The following is a 15725-nucleotide window of genomic DNA, read 5'->3' as shown; positions in this document are numbered from 1 at the left end:
CCCCCACATGATTTTCAGGGCCTAGTGCTGAATGACAACTTGGAACGCCTTGATAGAAATGGTTGAGAATTTCAAGATGAGAACTGTAGAACACAGAGGCTTCCAGTTCCAGGGCCGTGAGTAGCTGCACAAGTTGCACACTGACCACGCCCGCCCATCCTGTTCCCCCCGATTTCCCAGGAGCTCTTTTTTTTTTTTTGGTTCTTTTTTTCGGAGCTGGGGACCGAACCCAGGGCCTTGTGCTTCCTAGGTAAGCGCTCTACCACTGAGCTAAATCCCCAGCCCCTCCCAGGAGCTCTTGTTTATTAACTCACTTGCATGTGAGTTCCTGCCCGGCTCCTGGCTCCAGAGAGCTGACATCAGGACTCCACAGAGGCACTGAGTGGATGAGAGGGCATTTAAGACAGATTCAGCGTGATGTCTGCTTAAGAATAGCTCTTTAGCGGACATGTTGGGGTCCCCACAGCATGTGGAGTAGGGAGAGGGAGTGGCCTTGGCTCCAAGCGAGGGCTGCTACACCAAACCATGGAGGAGAGAGACTGGGGTGAGGGAAGGGAAGTTGAATTTGAGCAGAGGTGTAGACAGGACACTTGTGTTTCTTTTTCAAGTGCCAATTATGTGTTTAGCCCAAAGACCTGGACACAGAAAGACCACGCTCCTTCCCTGGGGCGATTCACATACAAGGCTGAGACATGACTGTATGTTTGAGATGTCCACACACAGCTCAGGTCGAGAACGGTGTCGAGCGAGAGTGAGTGTGGATGGGTCAAGAGGAAGTACTAAACGGCGGAGAACAAGGTTGGGCTTCTAGCAACTTACTATGGGGTTTGGGGACTGTCTTACTTAGGGTTTCACTGCTATGAACAGACACCAGGACCAAGGCAACTTTTATAAGAACAACATTTGATTGGGGCTGGCTTACTGGTTCAGAGGTTCAGTCCATTATCATCAAGGTGGGAGCATGGCAGTATCCAGGCAGGCATGGTGCAGGAGGAGCTGAGAGTTCTACATCTTCATCTGAAGGCTGCTAGCAGAATACTGACTCCAGGCAGCTAGGATGAGGGTCTTAAAGCCACAGTGACACACCTACTCCAACAGGCCCACACCTATTCCAACAGGGCCACACTGTCTAATAATGCCAGTCCCTGGGCCGAGCATACACAAGCCATCATGGGGAATTCTGGAGAATTCTTGGGATCTTAAAGAAAAAATTCTCAAAGTGTGGCATTTCAGAATCTAATGAGCTGCTGGGGTTGGGAGCAGGGGCCAGGGGCCAGGGGAACCTCCTCAAATCGCCCTGTGGGATTGATTGAGCTCACAGGTCCCTGGTCCCTGGTTCCAGCTTATGTTTTCGCTCAGGCAAACCTGTTTAAACTCCCTTTCCAGACTGTTCGACTCTTACCCAGAATGAATGACTCCTGTCCCTTGGTCCCTCAGCTGCAGGCTGAACCGGGCTGGTAACAGAGTCCTACAGGAGGCGCCCCGCCTTTCTTCTTCGTTATGTGGGTGCAAGCTCCTCACTGTTTTCCCAGAATGCAGAAGCCATCCTGGTATTAGAAGCCACCTCCTACACTGGGCAGTGTGGGCAGCTGGACATGGTCCCTGCTGGGGACTTGCTGGGGAGGTGATAGTAAATCGGTGAGTTTAGAGGAGGATCCTGGGAACATCGGTCTCAGTTGTCAACGCTGGGAGGCCAAGGCTGTGTCCCACTTTTCAGAGTGTGCTTGTGGGCAGGGAGGACAGGCCTCTCCTCCCCGCTGTAATTCACAGATGGCCCAGACACCCACAGAACAGGGAGGTGGGTGGCTTCCTTCTGATCTCTCCAGGGGTCACACTGAGCCCCACCCCACCCCCGTGGTGTGAACGCTGGCTGATGCTGCCTCATGATTCTTCCTCGACACAGATTCCATTTGGGGCAGTAACTCGTGAAGACTTTACTGCCTTCAACAGAGCAACTGAAGGAAGGCACGCGTTTTTCTGTGAATATACGGTGAAGTGAATTTTACCCAAAGCTGGAAGCAATATCTTAGACCGTTTTGAAGGTTTCTTTATGTTCGTCCACATCATAAGGGTCTCAGATGCAGCTCTGGATGGCCCTGTCCGTGCATCTGGCCACTCCTCACTCAGCATCCTCGGCACCACAGAGGTGACTTTCAAGGTACACACCTCTGCCCTCGAGACGCTTATCTTCCTAACCCAGCTGTGGCCGTTTATGAAGGTGTACCATTTCCATGCCTTCCCCCATGAACCTGAGGGCAAGGCCACCTGTCTTGGTGGCACTGTCCCAGGAACCCCTGGTGCCTCACAGGCACTCAGCCAACGTGTAGCATCTGTTTGTGACCGATAGCTGCATCGGAGGTTTTCAGTGAGCTGCATGGCTGGTTCTTGAGCACCATGAGTCGCTGTGTGTAGATGGCCATCCGGACTGGATGAGAGCTGCGGGAAGAAGTAAAGGACAGGGAGCAGCCTGGCTGCAAATCTCCAGGACCCCAGAGCTACTCCAAGGAGAGCTCAGAGCTCTTCTGGTAACCGTGGGCGGCGTACACACGACCCTGTGCTGTGTGCCTCCACACATCTCTCTTGGGCCCCTGTGCACTTTTGCTTTTACAGCGTCTGGGGAGTCGAGAGCCTCTTTTCTACTTGGCCATTCACAGGTGTCCTGGTGTTGAGCGTACACACCCCATCTTCTCAGAGACCCTCACAATCTCCATGCCACACAGAGCACAGCCCTCCCCGGAGAGGGAGAGAGCGCTCGTCTCAGGGCTGCTGGTGTGGCCTGCCCTCATCTGTGCGTCCTTCCTCTAGGGAAGGGTGGGAGGGACAGGACTGGAAGTCCATCAGGCTTATAGGTTACAGGTGGACGGCAGCATTCACTGACGGGGCTGGAATAGCATGGGCAGCAGGATGTGTTTTGTGTGTGCGAGTGTGTGTGTGCATGAGTGTGCCTGCACATGGACAGAGAGGGAACATGAACAGAGCTGTGTAAACAGACTAAAAAATACCCTGTGTGGATATATGTGACTGATGTCTCGTAGGTCATATCTGTGGCCACATTAGCAAGTACTGCCCTCAGCCAAAATTTTGTGGTTCCCCACTTTCTACTCTCAATAGGGTTCATATCTAGTTCCGGTTTTATCTAAGAGGGAAGGGACACTCCTGTGGTTATGGGGTTTGGCGATCTTTGTGATGGCAGCTGAAGGGGACAGGTTCCCTGGGCTTCAGCACCAGCCCTTGCTGACACGAGCTTATCCATCGTCCCACCAGGCGGTTTCCATGCCTGGCAGATAACCGTGGGCCAACTCCACTTCAGTTTAACAATGCTGCTCTGGTTTATGCTTGCTGAGGGCGCATTATGACCAAGAAGTGGCACGTGTTTAAGGTTCATTGTCACGATCACCCCATTGCTCAGATGGGGGACCTTGACTCTGGCACTGGGGAAGTCAAGCTACGAGGACTGAGGAGAGGCGGTCCCTGGCCTCCCAGCCTGTCTACTGTTGAACTGCAGCCCAGCCCAGGGTGATGGATCGTGCTGAGGAAAGCACTCAGGTTGTCCTCTGACCTCCACGTGCACCCATTCACACAGATGTGAGTCTGTGCAAACACAAACATGCACACGCAAGAGAAATCATATGTGCAGAGATGAAAGTATTGCCTTTTAAAGCCTTTTGGCTGTGTGTGTGTGTGTGTGTGTGTGTGTATGTACATGTGTGTGTGCATGTGTGTGGCGCGTGTGTGTACATGTGTATGTGTGCGCGCGCGTGTGTGTACATGTGTGTATGTGAGTGAGTGTGTGTGTGTACATGTGTGTATGTGAGTGTGTGAGTGTGTGTGCGTGTGTGTGTGTGTGTGTGTGTGTGTGTGTGTGTAAACTAGGTCAGAACACACAATGTGAACGTGGCTGCAGTGTTAACAGCATCCCACTGCATTCTTCAGGAATAAGCACACAAAGTTTAGATGTCTTGAGTACAGATACAGTTTCCATCTACAAATGATCGCATCTTCAGATGTCACATCTATGATCCAAAGGCTCTGCCTGCTGTCCAAGGTGTTGTCACTGCACGCTGAAGTTTCAAAAAAAACCAAAAACAACAACAACAACAACAACAACAACAAAAAAACAGCCATAAAGTCACTGTGGTGCCACGATAACACCAGCAGCAGGAGCAGAGTTGGGTCCGCCATCTGCCCAGGCTGAAGTGCCACCACTACTAGGATGGGAAATCTGTATCAGAGCCACTCAGCTCTGTGGTAAAAAAAAAAAAAAAAAAAAAAAAAAAAAATCCCACAGGGGAGTCTGAATCGTGGGCAGGGTGAGGTCTGTGCAAAGTTCTAAGTGGGATAACCTAGTCAGTGACCTCCTGACCTGGTCATGCGCAAGGACACAGCCATGGCACACTTATCCCCATTGCCAATCTGGTGTCACGCTGGTATCAGCCACACGCTCCGCCTGGGGAAAGCATCTGCGGTCCAGCCCCTGCAGCCCCTTTTATTGGCCGACACTTGCTTCCAGCCGTGGCCTCTGCTTCCTAAAGCCAGAAAGGTACCGGCAGCCTTTAAAGAGTGATGGCTTTGAGCTTAACAAACCCCGAGCACCAGCGGCAGGCATGGATCCAGAATGCTTTGCTCCTGGCAGCCACGCTGAGGATGTCTTTTCTAGAAATGTCAGCTGGAGGGCGAGACGGCCGAAAATATCAGTGTGGAGTGTGCTTCCTTGTCTCTCGACTCGACTCGGGGTGAGGGGGGTGGGCTTTGGGAGGTCGGGGCTCTCACAGTCGTGCACGCCTTTTGTGGTTTTTAACTCCTTGATACCCAGAGGATGCAGAGTTTAGGGGTATTACTTGCAAAGGGGGTGGGGGGGGCTCAGTTCTCCTTACCTTGGCTGCTGTGAGAGTTTCCGCTTTTGAGGGTATCTGCAGGGAGCTGGGGGCAGGATTGGAAATAGCTACAGAGACTGTCTAGAGGCTGATAGGGAACACATCCTGCAGCCACCACCCAACAGAGGCCCTCCCCTCAATACCTGTCCGTTGAAGTGTCCAGACAGTTCTAAGTGCATACTTCAAATGCACGTGGGCAAAATTATGCTTAGGGGCTTGGGATATAGCTCAGGTGGCAAAATGTTCGCCTCCCATACATAAAACCTTGGGTTCAGTCCCCTGCACTGCATAAACTCTGCACTTGGGAGGGTAGAGGCAAGAGGATCAGGAGTTCAGCCTTAGCTGCATTGTGCGCTTGAGGCAGCCCAGACTAGAGACATTGTCCAGTGATAATAGCAACAACAACAACAACAATAAAATCAGTCTTCTCTATGACATGGGCCAATCTCTCTGTTGAGGTCTTCTTGTCATTTGTTAAAGCAGCTCCCATTTTTCCCGAGGCCAGATTCTGTGGCCAATCTGCAGTGTCCACCCCGTAGCCACCACTCTTCCTTCAAAGGCAGCACAGCCTCGCTGCCATCTGTGGCCCCCACACCTGGGCCCCCACACCTGGGCCCCCACACCTGGGCCCCCACAGCTGGTCGTCTCTTCCTGGGCATCCTGCCAAGCCAGTGTGCTGTCCTCTCAGGAGCCCTGTCCTTTGAATTTTAAAGGCTTCACTGGAGGAGGGAGAGGTTCTGACTCTGGGTTGGGACTGAACCCTGGGCCTGCCATTAGCAGCTGACAGTCCTGGCCTTGGCCTCCAAGTCCTCGAAGATGGCTCTGTCTTGCAGTCAGTGACAAGACTGAGGCACCTGTGTTTGAAGGAATGACTGGAGCCCAACTCAACTGTCCCCAGAAGTAAGCGGAGGCCAGTGTCTGGGACACAGTGTGGGCAAGTTTGTGGGAGCGGTTTGCACGGCTACCCACGGGGACTGGAATGGGCGCTTCTTCCCTCACGAGAGCCCAAGGTCTGTCCCATCGAAGCAAAGCTTTCTTTTTCCTTTTTAAACAACCAGTAATACTCACCTTGACTTCCGTCTATACACTCCAGGCAGAACTTGGAATAATCCTCGAGCTCACCTTGGTTTGCAGCCCTCTCATTCCAGTGAGGAAAACCAGGGTTCGAGCAGTGACCTAACTCAGAGTCCAGCACTGGGCTGGGCCTGGAGCTCTGGCCTCAGGTTTCATCTGGGAAGACAGTACTTCTGTTGGAAGTGTGGCCTGGGCTGAGGAAGAAGTAACAACCACAGAGGGTGTGACACCATGACATTCCTGAAATTGCCCTCCTTCCTCCTAAGTTCTGGAGGTGCCTCTGCACCCTGCTAGGCCTGAGCCTCTGCCTCTCCCCTTCCTTCTCCCCTCCTGCTGGCCACACTGTGACTAATCCCTTTTCCCATGAGGTGAGCCAAGATAAGATTAGAGCTTTATTAAAAGGAAATTAAACCAGGAAATGAAAGGATAAACAAACCCCCAAATGAAGGAGAAGAATAAAGCAGTCCCCAATGCAAGTGAGGTCACCCCACCCTGGTCTCCGTGCAGCCAGGACAGGCTGCATGCACCCCAGGTCAGGCTTCCAGCAGGCAAACTAGCTCCTCACAGGGCCCCCGCTAGTAGCCATGGTCACACTGGCCAGTATGGTGCCTTCGGCAGATGGCTTCTTGAGGGAGCCTGGCTTGTGGTGCTAGCCAGTGCCTTCTAGCAGTTTGCCCAAGCCAAGGCATCCCGGGACCTTTACCGATTCTCACATTTAGAATGCTGCCAACAATGGCTTCTGGCGATGAATGCAGCTGGTGATGCTTCTTCACTCCCCCACACACACACACACACACTGCATGGGGCAGAAACTGCATTCTCAGACCCGAGACCCTGGTCTCCTCCTTGGCCTCCGCTCTACCTCGGCACCTGTGTTGTCTGCCCCAACCTTCTCAGCCTTCGAGTTCTTGCCTCCTCCTCCTCCATCCCCATTACTCAGCCAACCCCCACTTATCCTAAATGTCACATGTTCAGGTACAGTTCCCTCCCCTGTAGTGAGCTTCCTGTGAGGATGACAGAGCAGGTGAAAACCGCGTGTCCCATAAAGAGGAGAATCATCTTTGGCTCGTGGTCCTCGAGTACGTGACATCCAGGAGCACGGCCTGGCTTCTGCTTGGCCTCTGACAAGAGCTTCTTATCACAGCTTGACAGAGCATGTGTGGGCTTTCCCCAAGAGCCACAAATGCCATCCTAGGGGTCCCACTCTCAAGCCTCACCCCGCCTCTAGTCTTTTAACCCAGGGATTTAGAGATTAGGTTTCCCACACCTGTGGCGTCTGCCCTCCTTAGATCACAGCTCCTTGGCTTTGGTCTTTGTCACAGTGGTAACTAAAATACCTTTCCTTTTATACTTGTGACCTGAGGCTCGGGGAGGGCCAGGCCCCTGTGTGTCAGACTCAACCCTGAGCTCCCAGACCTGGCAGGTGTGGCCAGCCTTCCTGGTGAAGTCAGCCAGCTGCAGCACTCAGTGCCACTCTGCAGGAGCTGTGGTAAAGTTTACAGTGAGACCTTTCACCTGTGTGAGCCACCATCCATGGGGACTGGGGGATGGCGCTCATTCTGACTAAGCAGTGGTGGACGGATGGATTACTGCATGCACGTGGACCGGCTGTCCCTGTCACCAGGAATGGGTGTGGGTACTAGGCAGTAAAACCAAATGAGCCACCATGACTGTGACTTTGCCCAGGAACCCTTCCCCAGTCGCCAGGTCTGTGGAGGAGCTGGGCTGGCTGTGGTTGTGTGGCAGCAACAAAGAAGCCAAGAGCTGCTCAAAAGGTGCACTTTCTGTTCGCATTAGCCCCGTGGACATCAGCCGGCTCCATTTGAAAACTGGAGCCAAATATTTTTCACTTCATATAAAATAAAATGTAAACTTCCCACTTAAGGAATATTCTGGAAAGCTGTGTTTTAAGTACACTTCTATCCAGACTGTAAAATGATTATTTCTGGAGGGAAAAAGAAAGAGAGAGAGAGAGAAAACCTGGAGAGAGAGAGAGAGACAGACAGACAGACAGACAGACTTAATTCTTCTGCTCCGAGATAATTATTGTAAACATTTACATTTATCTTCCTGTGGTCTTTCTTTTCTTTTTTTTTTTTTTTTTTTTTTTTTTTCCGGAGCTGGGGACCGAACCCAGGGCCTTGCGCTTCCTAGGTAAGCGCTCTACCACTGAGCTAAATCCCCAGCCCCTCCTGTGGTCTTTCTTGAGCACACAAAAGCACAAAAAGTTTCAAAAGATTAGATCTTAATGTACTTCACTGTACTTAATAGATTATGAGCATTTTTTATCGTGATAAATATGGTTCCACAGTAAGAGCCTTATCTGCTGTGTGCTGTAGCTGTTTAGATCGTATCTAGACACAGAACAAATCATGCCTAACGGCTAGGGAGGGGCCTCATCGGTAGAGCGTTTGCCTGGCGCCCACAAGGTCCTGGCAGCATAAGACCCAGTCGCTGGCAGCTGGGGAGATGGCTTGGAGATTAAAGTGCCTGACGTCTTAGTTTGAATCGACAGAAGCTCTGGGAGGAGGAGGGAGAGGGGGAAGAGGAGGAAGAGGAGGAGGAAGAGGAGGAGGAAGAGGAGGAAGAGAAAGAGAAAGACAACAACAATAGCAACAACAGGTGTAGTTGTCTGGACCTATAACCCCAGAGAGTGGCAGGCTCCTAGTCTAGCCTTCCAGTCTAGCTGAAAGCATGAGATGAGTGAGAAACTCTGTCTTATCAGAGGAGGCCCCTGATGTTAAACTCTGGCCCCATAGGTGGGGACATGGGTCTGTGGTTGGATTGGTGTTAATACCGGTGGGAACCTGTCTTCTCTGTGACCCTGTTGTAGTTTCCTTTTTAGTCACTGTTTTAATGATCCTGTGTGTGTGTGTGTGTGTGTGTGAGAGAGAGAGAGAGAGAGAGAGAGAGAGAGAGAGGACAATATGACCAAAGCAACTTACAAAGGAATTAATTTATGAATGTTCAATTTGAGGCTCCCAATGGCAGATGATTAGAGTCTATGCCCATCATGGCAGAGAGCATGGCAACAGGCTGGCAGGCATGGTGCTGAGCAGAAGCTGGGAATTCACGACTCACCCACAAGCGTTTGGCAAATAATGCTGAGAATGGCGTAGGCTTTCAAAACCTCAAAGCTCACCCCCCCCAACCCCCGTCCAGTGACATTCAACCTCCAACAAGGCCACGCCTCCTAATCCTTTCCAAACTGTGCCACCACCCGGAGACCAAGTATTCAAACCTAAGAGCCTCAGGGATGCCATTCTTATTCAAACCCCCACAGGCCCACATACCGTCATTTGGACAGGATTCTATCTGTGACACAGACCCGCCCTGTCATGGGTGGGAAGAGACCACACCACAAGGTGATCCCATGAAGTCACTGTGGGGTAATAACCCAACACCCTAACTTCAGTAATGGTAGCTTCTTAGCCTGCCCTGTTAGGCATAAGGAACTCACACTTCCTGATTGAGAATTGCTGGGTCTGCCCATCTGTGATGGTTTGAATTTGCTATGTAGCCAAGGATATCCTCTTTGCCCAGTCCCCCCAGTACTGAGAGCAGTGGTGAGAGTAAGATTGTAGTGTATGCTACCATATCTGTCTACAGTGATCTTAAGGCAATGGGGTAGTAGCCTGTGAGCCAAGAACTCTGACTGCTACATATTTGATTGTTCGACTGGAACATGCAAGACAAGTCGGGCTCTGGCACTTGTCTTTAATCTGACTATAGAGTTATCAGCTAAGCTTGGTTATTGGGTGTGATGGCTTGTCTAGGCTTGGGCCAGGGAGTGGCACTATTAGGAGGTGTGGCCTTGTTGGAATAGGTGTGTCACTGTGGGTGTGGCCTTTAAGACCCTAGTCCCAGATGCCTGGAAGTGAGCCTTCCACTAGCAGCCTTCCAATGAAGATGTAGAACTCTCAGCTCCTCCTGCACCAGGCCTGCCTGGATGCCGCCATGCTCCCGCCTTGATGATAATGGACTGAGCCTCTGAACCTGTAAGCCAGCCCCAATTAAACGTTGTCCTTTATAAGAGTTGCCATGGTCATGGTGTCTGTTCACAGCAGGAAAACCCTAACTAAGACACCGTTCCTCATAGTGGCCGCACTGAGACCAAGATCAGCCCACAGCCAGTGTGGAGCCAGGTTTATCTGGCCATGCCATCAAATCCTGGGGGACAATGCAAGTTGGAAGAGGGCAGAGAATGGGGGGCAGAGAATCCTAACGACATTCAGCCTTACAGCATTTTTCAAACTTGTCAGTAGAATACAGGTTGCCACGTGAGCAGAGGTAGCCCGTCCTCCCGGCTGTGAGGGGGGGCGAGGCGATTATTAACCGTCATTACAACAGTGGTATCAGCTATCATGTGTTAAGTGTTTTTCATGTAGAGGGTAGCATATTACATTACAGGGCGTTTTGCACATAGTATTTCTAATTTTTATAGTCAATCTGTTACGCACATGTTGTTACGTATCTGTCTCAGGCAAGGCAGAATGAGTTTGTCGGGCTCAGCCTCCTGCCCGAGGGCACAGAAGTGGGATTTCTGCTCCAATCCGGACAACTCTAAAAAGCAACCGGAACCAAGCTAGAGAGGCGGACGTGCGACCTCCTCCTTTGTGAAATCGTGTTTGAAGAAGGAGAAAGGGAGGAACAGAGAAGGGAAAGAAGGAGAGGGAAGAGGTGATCTTTAACCTACCAGCTCATCTGGACAGTTGTGGCGTTAGCGTGTAATATCAGGACAACCCTGAGTGTTGTAGAGGTCAAAGAATGTAGGTAGCAAAGAGTAGACCCCATGCAGTAACGGCCAGGGAGAAGCACCAGAGTCTGCAGAAGCCCTAGGATCTTAGTAAATGTCAGTGCAGAGGCTGAAGCCAACAGGATGCTTCTCTGCAGGTACCTGCTAACCCCTGAACCTGTCCTGGCAGCCCCAGGCACTGAGGGGTGCTCCATCGAGTCCCTACCCTGGAGCAGTGGTTCTCAACCTTCCTAATGCTGTGACCGTTTAAAACACTTCCTCGTGTTGCAGTGACCCCCAACCATAAAGTTATCTCGTTGATATTTTGTTAGCTGTAATCTTGCTACTGTTAGGAATTGTAATGTAAATATCTGATATGCAGGATGTCTGATATTACATGACCCCCTTCCCAGGGTCGGTCAAGCCTCCCCCCCCCCACGCCCCAATCGTGACCTACAGGTTGTGAACTGCTGCTCAAAAAGAAACTGGGGGGCTGGGGATTTAGCTCAGTGGTAGAGCACTTACCTAGGAAGCGCAAGGCCCTGGGTTCGGTCCCCAGCTCCGAAAAAAAGAACCAAAAAAAAAAAAAAAAAAAGAAACTGGGGTTGGCCACCAGGAGGTGGGGCGAGCGCAGGAGGAGAGCAAGGGGATAGCTGCCAGGAGGGGGAGGGGCAAGGGGGTTGCCACAAGGTCGCCGTTCTGCTCATCCCCCCTAATAACGAAAGTCACACACTCTGTCTTCAGTCAGCACAGGGAGCGTCTCTGTTTCCTTGTGGTCACATCATTTGGGTTCTTCCTAAAATGAAGGACTAGGCCTGGCATAGGTCACAGGGCTGGAGTTCAGAAACCACGATCAGATCTAAAAATGCCACTGGTGCCACCCCGGGGGATCAAGTGTACCCCACTTTGAGCTACCCAGACTTGGTGTGACCAGGTAGAGACTTCTCTCCCCCTCCTTTCTAATGCTGGGTGCCATGACTGAAATAACCCAGCCATGATATAGTCAGTGTTGGTCAAGTTACTCTCCGATTGAAGCCCATGTCTTGAGGGATTCTCTGGAAGGGTCACCCAAACAAACTGCTTTGGAAAATCAGGCCCAGGGCAAGGGGAGGGGCTGAGGAGGAGAGAGAATAATGACATGTGTCCAGGCTATGGGCAGAGACGAGGTGGCCAGGTGTCCCCAACGGGCTGATTGCTTGGGGAGTGGAAAGTGGTCTGACCAAGAAACTGCAGAAGCATAGAAGACCTTTGACCCAGGGTCCTGCGCATGGTAGGTGCTTTTCAATACTGCAGAGAGGCTGGCCCTCTAGGGTGCTTATGATGTAAGGCACAGGAGTCCTGTGCCTTGAGATTGGCATCCTGTATTCTATAACCACAGACAGCCCAGATGATAACTGTCTTACATTACCAGAAAAATGAAAAGCCTAGAGTGCTCCAAACACCTGACCGTTTCTGATGTCAGAAGGTGAACGTTTCACACCTGACCGCGCATGATGTCACAGTGCAGACTAGAACCTGCTAAAAGTATCTTTAAAGCGGTTTCAGGCTGGGCCGGAGAGATGGCTCTGAGGTGAAGGGCAACTTGGGCTGCCCTCCCAGAGGACTCAGGCTGGATTTGAAGCACCCACGTGGCATTCACAACTGTCAGTAACTCCAGTTCCAGGGCATCCCACGCCTACTTCTGATCTCCATGACACTGCATGCACGTGTGTGTGTGTGTGTGTGTGTGTGTGTGTGTGTGTGTGTGTGTGTGTACGAGAGCGCGTGCCAAATATACACACATATAATTAAGTTAAAAATTTCAAGTGGTTTCAAACTGTGCGTATAATGTAGATAAAAAACAGAATGAACCCCATGTCCAGATTTGGTCCTAACCTATGTGCTGTCATGCATGAATAATTTTTCCAGTAGTTAAAAACTGAAGAATGAAAACTCAGATCAGAGATCCCTAACTGAGCACAGAGATCTTATTCTTCATTTTCTAATAGCTAGTCTGACCTTCATACATGAATTTTCCTTCCGCCCTATTAATGGTCAAGTGCTCAGTTCATCTCTCAGTTGAAAGCCGTCCAGTGCACCGCATCATTGGACGCATTTCTGAGTTCTTCTAAAGCCTTGTTATCATCGATTATTTCCATCCAAAAACCGCAATGATAGATTCACGGAACCTGATTGGGAATTTGGTACTTGCACGGATCCGTGGTTCTCTTCTCGAATTCTCTATGGCCAGGAGCAGGTGAGCCCGGCCTTGGCATCTTGCAGGGAAGGCTTGTGAGCGTGTGCAGCAAACCGTCCCCACTCTAGGCTCTGCTGTTACCACCGCTGAAAATGAACCATGGCCTGGGAGCCCCTGTTAAAGAGACTGGTCCAACCCAGGGAGCAGCAGAAACACCCCCGCATAGTTCCTTCCATTGCTGAGGGCTAGCCCTGTCGCTTGGGCCTCTGGCCACTTCCTTATTGCTTAGGAGTGAGCTGAGCAGAAGTGACTGGTTCAAAGCCATTCTGGAAGGTTCTGAAGAGACAAATCCAGAGTCCACAGCTTCAACGTGGTACCGTTTCTTTCTTAATATATATTTAAAAAAAAAACTAAAAAACAAAACGATCTTTCCATTACTTCCTGGCCAGTCTTGGCCCCAAGCATGGACCTAGTCTCAAAAACTAAAAACAAACACCGCCCCGCCCCCATACACACACACAAATCCAGATGACTAAACTGTCTCTGGGCAGGAGATAAGGACAGCTGTGTGACTAATAGGATTACATAAAGAAAGAAAAGGTGTCCCTACCAGAAAGAGAGCTCGCCTCTGGCTGGAATGTTCCCAGGGGGGGCAGCTCAGGGTCATGGTGGGGGTTTCCAAGCCTGAGTTCCTTAAGGGGAGGATGCACAGGACTGTTGTCACTGTCATCTAGAAAACAGCTTGGGGCTGTGTATTTAGTGCTCACCAGCTCAGCCAAGCTGGAAAATGTCAGAGCCTAGCCTCCAGGGCACCATCTGTAAGCCCAGCTGGGAAGGTGACTACGGGGTGTGCAGAGAACTGTGACTGGTCTCCCGTCCTGCAGCTAAAGAAGGTGGCTTGCTTTTCCACTCTAGTCAGTCTAATGTACTCTGTGCCTAGAGAGCATCAGGGTTTTAAGCATACAGCTCCTTTAAGTTGATTTATTTTACATATTTCTCTCTGTCTCTGTGTGTGTGTATGTGTGTGTGTGTGTGAGAGAGAGAGAGAGAGAGAGAGAGACAGAGACAGAGACAGAGAGACAGAGAGACAAAGAGAGAGACACAGACAGAGAGAGACAGAGCGTGAACAAGCACACCACCAATCTTTCCTTCTAAGTCTCAGGACTGGAACTCAAGTTGCTAGGCTTGGAGGGGCAGACTCCTTTATCCACTTAGCCATTTTCCCCAGTCCCCTTCTTATTTTAATTGTGGTAGAATACTCATAGTATGAACTGGGAATGTAGTTTACTGGTAGAACATTTGCCTGCATTATGCGAGGCCCTGGTTCCATCTCTGCCCCTGGGAAAACAAACGAAGAAAACAAAACCAACGGACCAGCCGCTCACCCCGCCACCCGTGTTCATGCGCACTAACAACTTCCCTTGGAATGGTAGAGCGACTGCTGAAGTGGAGGTCGCAGTCACAGGGAGGCGTCCTGGTGTCTCCACCATGAGGACTGGATGAAATCAGCCTGGAGGGGTGGGTCAACGAGGGGCAGCAGCCAAGGAGCCTCTCACCCTCCTCTCCCTCCTCTTTCCATCTAAGTGTAGCTCTAGGTTCTCATCTGTCTTGCCCTTTCTGGAATCCTGAGAACAATGAGCAAGCAGGGAGTAAGTCTGTATATATCCAGGAACCAGGGATGGCCATGAGAGGGGGCTCTGTTGGGCTGCCAGTCAGGCACCGAGCCCTGTTCATAGCCTTGGTGTCTTGGTGACTGACATGTAAAGTTCGCTGCCGGTTTCCATGTCCCTGCAGATCTGTATGACCTCGTGCCAGAGTTTAGGTGGCCTTTTCTACTGCCCTGAGTTTCTTTGTGTTGTTTCCTGATTGATGGAAGAGACGTCAGGGTGGAGGCCAGCCCCGGTACAGTGCCTGGAGACCTGCAGCTCCTCCAGGTCCCATTTCCGAGCCCTGAGGCTGGAGATCAGGGTCTCCTATGATGAGGAGAGCAGGTCCTCCCACGTAAAGAGTTCACTAGCAAAGTCCAGCTGCCCTAACTTAAAGCAAAATATACCAGAAAGCCAGTATAGAGAAAATGTCACAAGAAATGAAGAGCTAAGAAAAAAAGACAAGAAATACAATAATTTTGAACGAAATGGGCACATCAGGATGCATATGGTATGCATCCTTTTGACGTGACGATACACCGTTGACATCATCTACAAAATTCGTGAGCATAACTGAGTTACAAAAACATAAAAGCGCGCACGTGCGCGTGCGCACACACACACACACACTCACAAAAACTCATAACATTTTAGGTAGGTTTTAGGTTCTATATTGGACACATTCTCAAGTATCATGGGGCACGTGTGGCTGTCATGGCCCCCGAGCTGCAGATCCTACGCTTCTGTCCACATGTAATGGGTTGCTAGGCTCTCCTGTGAAGCCACAGCGGGCACATTGTGATATAATGAGAAGGCTTTGCCCCTCGGCCCCAGTAGACACAGGTGTCCCCGCTCTTGTTGGAAGCACGGAATTAGAGATGTGCTTCTGCTGTGTTTTAAAATGGCAGTTGCTGATTTCTTTTGCCAGCTTTGTTTTTGTTTTGTTGTTTTTTTTTTTTACTTTCCCCCCACGGTTCTAAGGTGTATATTGTATTGCCATTCTCCATACCTGAATTCCAGTCAGCCGTGAGGAGGAGTAGAGGGATGGCGCCTTGGCCTGGAAACTCCCCACGTATAGTTTGCTGGACAGAGTGTGTCCTTGGCACCTGCTCTGCAGGGACTGGGAAATTGGTGTCTGTTCCCAGTCAGAGCAGAAACAGAAGGGACGTTGGACTCAAGTGTGTCTGTCGTAGGATGTAGGTTCCCTGATCCAGGCCTGT

At 50.8% G+C, this 15725-nt stretch overlaps 1 protein-coding gene and 1 long non-coding RNA gene across 4 annotated transcripts in view; one reads left to right on the top strand and one right to left on the bottom strand.

Moving 5' to 3' along the window:
* The window catches only part of Chst11 (carbohydrate sulfotransferase 11), a 217675-nt gene that overhangs the window by 131582 nt on the left and 70368 nt on the right, over positions 1-15725 (top strand).
* LOC148004595 (uncharacterized) lies at positions 891-6320 on the bottom strand. The gene is made up of 3 exons (XR_015625191.1): positions 5943-6320; positions 4875-4920; positions 891-2436 (listed from the first exon to the last, which is right to left on the bottom strand). It is a non-coding gene; the product is annotated as an uncharacterized LOC148004595 (long non-coding RNA).

The sequence above is a fragment of the Rattus norvegicus genome, chromosome 7 (genome assembly GCF_021556685.1).
Source record: "Rattus norvegicus strain SHRSP/BbbUtx chromosome 7, alternate assembly SHRSP_T2T, whole genome shotgun sequence".
NCBI classification, from domain to species: Eukaryota; Metazoa; Chordata; class Mammalia; order Rodentia; family Muridae; genus Rattus; species Rattus norvegicus.
The sequence above is the reverse complement of the archived record's forward strand: the minus strand, read 5'-3'. Positions and strand labels throughout refer to the sequence as shown.